This window comes from Ceratotherium simum, chromosome 10, assembly GCF_057802395.1.
Source record: "Ceratotherium simum simum isolate JZ-2026a chromosome 10, ASM5780239v1, whole genome shotgun sequence".
Classification (NCBI taxonomy): domain Eukaryota; kingdom Metazoa; phylum Chordata; class Mammalia; order Perissodactyla; family Rhinocerotidae; genus Ceratotherium; species Ceratotherium simum.
This window is the reverse complement of record NC_141909.1, coordinates 63,351,082-63,357,250: the sequence shown is the minus strand read 5'-3', so window position 1 is coordinate 63,357,250 and position 6,169 is coordinate 63,351,082.

Here is a 6,169-nt window from a genome sequence, read left to right as displayed (position 1 = left end):
TTCCTTTTGAAACATTATCAATCTACATATCTAAAAATTTACCTTAATTTTTACCTTAATTCTTTAGTTTGTTTTTTTCATACTTTATATGAGTGGTGCACAATATGCCATTTTTGAAATAAACTTCAGGTTGGCCTATACTCGCAGCTTTATAATAGCAGTACCATATGGTTCATTCAACCACATGGCATAGCTTGAAATACCTCAGTGAAAAAGAACTTGAGATAAACTGTGCTATGTTTAGACAAGTTTCAAAGAGTGTTTTTCTTTTTCCTCCTCCCTTAGCTGAGGGAAAATCTCTCTCTCTCTAAATAGTCCAAGATCTAACATTTACAGACATAGGTCTAACTCCTCTTCAAATGCTTAAGAACAGTTACCATGTGTCTGACCTAGGTTTGATGCAAGCTAAATAGTTCCAAGGATGTGATGTATGGTGCATGAGCTTTGAAGTCCAACAGACCTACATTCAAAATCTCAGCTCCTACCTTCACTTAAAAGTTATGTGACCAAGGAGAAGTTATTAGTTGAGCCTCGTCTTTTTGAAGGGTAAAGTGGAAATAATCCCCTCTAGTCATTTTGTCCCCTGTTATCTGCCTGTCCCCCTGACTGATTGGCCAGAATGGGCACCTGACCCAAGCTGGACTGTCAGAGTCCTTTCCATAGGCATTTGGAATCAGGATTGAGAGTCTTTTCTATGTAAGTTAGATCTGAAATATGTAAATATGAGGTGCTGGGTGACCATTTGAAGGTTGGGGAGCAAAGGTCACCAGTCAACAGAACAATGAGGTAACTACCCAGGGAAAAGCAGAGAGAGACTTCCGCCCCAGGTTTTCTATAGGCTATCAGTTGTGTATCCAAATTTATTCTTCTTAAATCTGGATACAGATAAAGCAAAATTCCTCCACTCCAATCCCACTACCCTTTTTAAATGTATTATTAGTATGGTAACCTTCCTAATTCTTTTCTGTATATTTAACATATATACACAGACGTAAATACATGCATATAAACGTGTGTGGGTATGTGGATTTTGTTTTGCTTGTTTGGATATAAATGGCACCATGCTTCATGTTTGGTTCTGCAACTTGCTTTTTTTTTAATTTACTGAGTCATAAGGAACTTTCATTGACATAGATCAATGTCACGTTAATTAAGACTACATGGGAGTTTAGTAAATGATAAATTATACGTTTCAAAATAGTAGAGAAAAGAATAGCTGTGAGTCAGCTCTCCATTTTGAGAACAAGAAATTTCAATCTCTACACTACTTGCAAACATAAATTCCAGGTAGAATAAATGGTTAAATTTAAATATATTAGAAGGAAACGTAAAATTTTTTCCTTAGAACAGGGAGGGCTTTCTTCAGCAAGATACTTTTTATAAAGGCATCTTTAACTCGGAAGAGTGTGGTGGAGGCAGACTGCAGGAGCTCTTAGTAGCAGCAGGACTGGTTCAACCTCTGTGGGTACAAGCGCAACACCAGTTAGCACATCTGAGAACTTCGAAATTCTGTAAGAAAATGGATGGTGAAGCTAGAATTCTAAATTCTATACCCAAGTTATTCAAGTTTGAGGGCGAAATAACATTTTCAAACATGCAAGGCTTCAGGTTATTGCTCATGAACTTATCTGAAAATATTTGTAAAGTATTCCAATGAAATAGAAAGTAAATCTAAGACTTAAAAGAATTGTTAGGGACACCGAATCAAAATAAAGTGAAGTCTACATAATTGTAGATTACAAAACATTAATTACATGAAATGAAAACAACGATTTCAACAGGAGAGGTGTTGAAGACAAAGTAGAGAATTAGCTTTAATTCTAGCTAATTTAATTAGCTAACAAGCACATCATGTTTGGGAGCAGGTTACAAAAATTCATGTTTATTCTTGGTCTATTAAGTACTAGGGGTTTAAATATCAAAGATATAAAATGTAAGAGTAAGACCCAGCAATTCCATTCCTAGGTATCCAGGAGAAATGAAAATATACCCCCAGAAAGATTGTACACAAAGACATTCATAATAGTCTGTTCATGTTAGCCAAAAACTGGAAACAACCTAAAAGTCCATCAACTAGTGAATGAAAAAACATTGTTATGCTTTATCCACACAGTGGAAATCAAGCAAAAAGAAACGGAAGTTAAGAAAAAGGAGCAAACTGATAAACACAACACTACAGATGAATCTCAAAAACACATCAAGTAAAAGAAGCCAGACAAAAAATTACATACATATAATTCCATTTATGTGAAACTCTGGAAAAGATAAAATTGTATTGACAAAACAGATCAGTGGTTACCTGGGGCCAGGGGTTGGGAGAAGGGACTGACTGCGAAAGGACATGACGGAACTTTTTGGGTAATGGAAATGTTCTATATCTTAATTGTGGCTACACAGCTATACATTTGCCAAAACTCACTGAGGTGTACACTTAAAATGGGTGAATTTTATTATGTGTAAATTATACTTCAAAACAGTATATACCCTTACCTTTAAAAACATAAGGATACCCACTAAAAAAATAAAAATATAATATGTAACTCCAACCACTGTGGGGATGTGGGGGGTGGGATGGGGTTTTCAGCTCCGAGGAGTTAACCACAGAAGCGTGAGGAGCCCCAGCTGTTCAGCCCCCAGCTGTTTGAGTCTTCCCAGCCCAAGTGCCAGACGTGAATGAGCGAGCTCTCAGATGACTGCAGCTCCCGGCCTCTAGGCTGCCCCAGCTGATGCAAAGTGGAGCAGATTCTCAGGACCAACTTATTCTCTTCCTTTTCATCAACGTTTCAGAGGCAGAGCAGTTTCATGCCTGCTTGAAACTGCCCTTATAGCATCCCTCATTTCTATATACATGGCTTCTAGTGAAACTATATTAAGACCTAACTCACTTGATACATAAGGGAAGGGGGAGCTCATAAAATTAAGACAATCTTTTTTTCTCTATCAACAAGACCTGGAATTTGAAACTATTATCTTATTAGGAACTCAGGAAAATTAACTTTGAGATTCAAAGATCATTGGGCATCACATCAGTTTAATATTTTAAAAATATTTGTTGTATCTACATGGCTTATCAGGACAGAAACCTGGCTCTCTAATCTGTTCCTACCTGCTCATCGTACACCATCTACTGCAAAGCTGAGAGGTGATGCCTGCAATTCCCTGCCATGTTATTATCACATAAAGACAGTTACTTTTCCACTTTGGTCTTTTAAGGCTCAGAGCATCCAGTTAGATTGGTGGTTCTCAACCAGGGGCAATTTTGCAATAACCCCCCACCCTTGGACCTTTTCAGTGTCTGGAGAGTGTTTTAGTTGTCATGACTGAGGGCGGGGGATACTGCTGGCATCTAGTGGGTAGAGGCCAGAGATACTGCTGAACAACCTACAAAGCACAGGACAACCTCGCCCCCCTCCCTTAACAAAGAATTATCCAGCCTAAACCGTCAACAGTGCTGAGGTTGAGAAACCCTAACCTAGATTACCATCTCCTCTCTCCGTGTTAATGCCATCCAAAGGCTTCTCAGTCACTCCCTCACCACTCACTCCAGTGAACTTGGTCTCCTACTTCAGCAACTGATTCCTAGGCCCCAGCGTAGACTTGGGCATTGCTAAGACCTGCTCCACTCCTGAAATCTTGACTTTGTGGTCCCGTTCTCTTCACAACTGCTCTCTGCCAACTTCCTTTCTCCCTTGCTCCCTCTGTTCTTGTTCTGTGACTTCATTCAGACCTCTAGTTCGTCAAATGCTCCCTTTCCCCCATGGTGACCTTCTAGACCAGCACTAGAAATAGAAATATATTGCAAGCTACATATGTAATTTAAAACATTCTAGTAGCTATGGTTTAAAAAAGTAAAAAGAAACAGTTACAATTAATTTTCATAATATATTTAACCCAATATAGTCAAAATATCAGTTCAGCAATATACAAAATTAGTAAGTTAATAATTTATTGTTAATTAAGTTAATAAATTAATCGACATACAAAATTATTAATGGAATATTTTACTTTTTTTTGTACAAAGTCTAAAATCCTGTGCGTATTTTATACAGCACATTTTTATTTGCACTAGCCACTTTTCAAGTGCTCAATAACCACACATTTCTAGTGGCTACATATGGGATAGCACCAGTCTAGGCTTCACTTCCTTCACAGGGATATTCAGCCTAGATGACAAGGTGTGTCACTTCAGCCGTCCTTACGTCAGCACCCTTTACTCACTCACCCCCGTGTACTTCTGCTTTGCTTACCTGCATAATCTCAATTCTAGATTAATCCAAACTTCTCACTACGAGAGACAATTACATAACTGGATTGGCATCACCTCTGAGCAGCTCGATAGCCTTTGTCCCCATTAGCTTCCTCTCGTATTCTAACAACAATAATCAAAACTTCACTACTCAGAATTTTACTGTATATAAGTAATAAACAAATATAGAAATCTTGATTAAAAAATAAACTTTCCTCTTCAAGATTTTTGTCCCAACACCCATACTCTACAGATGATTTAATTTTCTATTTTGTAGAGAAAATTGAGGCTCTCAAGATTCCCTCTCCTTCTCTAATATTGTCTACATCCATACACATCCTTATTTCCTCCTCTGGTCTCGGAGGCAAATCTGTCTGTTGCTAATCTAGCCAAGGCTAATCCTTTTACTGGGCACTAAAAGCCATCCCTTCAGTCTCAACTCGATCTTCCTGGTCCCCCTCTCTCTCTAGTACCTTCAGCCTTTCTTTCCTTCCATTGGTTTCTTATCCCTCATGGTATAACTATATCTACAATTTCACCATTAATAAAACACTCTCATCATCTTGTGCTTCCCTCTACCCATCCTTATCACCCTCTCTCCTTGCCTTCTTGGCTAAGATTCTTGAAAGTATCCTACACTTCTTGATTCTTCTGACCATCCCACCTCAACTACAGCAATCTGGTTTCTCACTCATCACATCATTGAAACTACTCTCTTCAAGATTGCCCATGACCTCCTGCTGCTAAATCCAACTGCCCTCATCAGACTTTGTAACTTGGTGAGCTTTGGACACTGTTTACCATTGCCACATCTCTAACATTATTGCAGTGTGGTGGTAAGAGTCAGACTCTGGAGCCATACTGCCTGGGTTCAAATTCTAGTTCTACCACTTATTAGCTGTGGGACCTGAGGCAAATAACTTAACCTCTCTGCGCCTCAGAGATAATAATTGTATTTACTTTAAGGGTTGTTTTGAAAATTAAATTAGTTAATAGCTAACACTTATCTAGTCCTATCTTAAGCACTTTACATCTATTAACTCACTTAAAACAGTGCCTAGCCCCTAGTAACTTGTATATGTTATCTATAATAATAGTATTTTATTATTTCCAATCACTACCCAGTTCAGAAGCTCCCCTGGCTGGGATCCACAGCTTGGCAACAGCTGTAGAGAAAAGGGGCCAGATCTGTTCTCACTATACCCTCTTCCCCATCCTCACCTGTCTATGCTTGCTGATTGTTATGGGTTGAATTGTGTCACCCCCAAAAAGATATGTTGGAAACTTAACGCCCAGTACCTCAGAATGTGACCTTATTAGGAAATAGGGTTTATTGTTGCAGTTGTGATTAATCAAGATGATGATCATTAATTAAGATGATCGGTTTAGGGTTGGCCTAATCCAATATGACAGGGAAAATGATGTGAAGAGACACAGGCAAAAGACGGCATTACACAGGGAAAAGACGGCATTCCACAGGGAAAAGACGGCATTCCACAAGCCAAAGAGAGAGGCGTGAACAGGTCCCTCCCTCCATCCTCAGAAAGAACCAATCCTGCTGACACCTTTATTTTGGACTCCTAGCCTCCAGAACTATGAGACAATAAATTCCTGTCGTTTAAGCCACCCAGTTTGTGGTACTTTGTTATGGCAGCCCTAGCAAGCTAATACAATGATGGAACAAGGGAAGGAGTCTCTTTCATGACTGTCCCTATTGGGGGGGAAAGAAAAGAGTCGGACACGTTTATCACCTTCTCCCGATGCTGTCATGAATATAAGGTGGCTGAGGTCTGCGCCTGGTGCTCAATCTGCGGGAGCAGTACTTCATGGAAACTGAAGCTGGAGCAGCATTCTGAGTATAGGCGTGTGAGGTAGTTCTGTTTTGTTTTTGTTTTTTAGATTGAAACCAGTCTTTTTTATTGC